Source organism: Sinocyclocheilus rhinocerous, unplaced genomic scaffold (genome assembly GCF_001515625.1).
Source record: "Sinocyclocheilus rhinocerous isolate Xijiao unplaced genomic scaffold, SAMN03320098_v1.1 scaffold304, whole genome shotgun sequence".
Classification (NCBI taxonomy): Eukaryota; Metazoa; Chordata; class Actinopteri; order Cypriniformes; family Cyprinidae; genus Sinocyclocheilus; species Sinocyclocheilus rhinocerous.
Window position 1 is genome coordinate 2,357,096 of NW_015659941.1, and position 556 is coordinate 2,357,651.

Consider the following 556-nt stretch of genomic DNA (forward strand, 5'->3'; position numbering starts at 1 on the left):
ACAAAGAAAATCAATGAAAATCTGGGGTCAAGAAAATATATTTTTGAAAGAAAATCATACTTTTATTCAGCAAGGATGCATTACATTTATCAAAAATGACAGCAAAGACGTTTATAATATTACAAAATATTTCTATTTCAAATAAATGCTGTTATTGCAGGTCGATTCCCTTGAAATGTTTGAAACACTGCAGCGTTTTCAAAACACTGCAACAAGGAGATGCATTGCAGGAAGTCCCCTTTGCTTTTTAAGGAAACATCCAATGACAAGGGGCTGTCAAGCTTCATAAATTATAAAAAGCACCATAAAATAAAGGTATTCCATAGGAGTTTTATTTAAAGTCTTCTGAAGTCACACAAAAACTGTGTGAGAAACAGACTGAAATTTACACTGTGATTCAATGAAAATGGTCTGGGGTCAAAGAAAATCAATGAAAATCTGGGGTCAAGAAAATATATTTTTGAAAGAAAATCATACTTTTATTCAGCAAGGATGCATTACATTTATCAAAAATGACAGCACAGACATTTATAATATTACAAAATATTTCTATTTC

General features: G+C 30.6%; 1 protein-coding gene across 1 annotated transcript in view; it reads right to left on the reverse strand.

Moving 5' to 3' along the window:
- Window positions 1-556, reverse strand: part of cdh23 (cadherin-related 23) — a 265,137-nt gene that overhangs the window by 60,900 nt on the left and 203,681 nt on the right. The window lies entirely within an intron of this gene.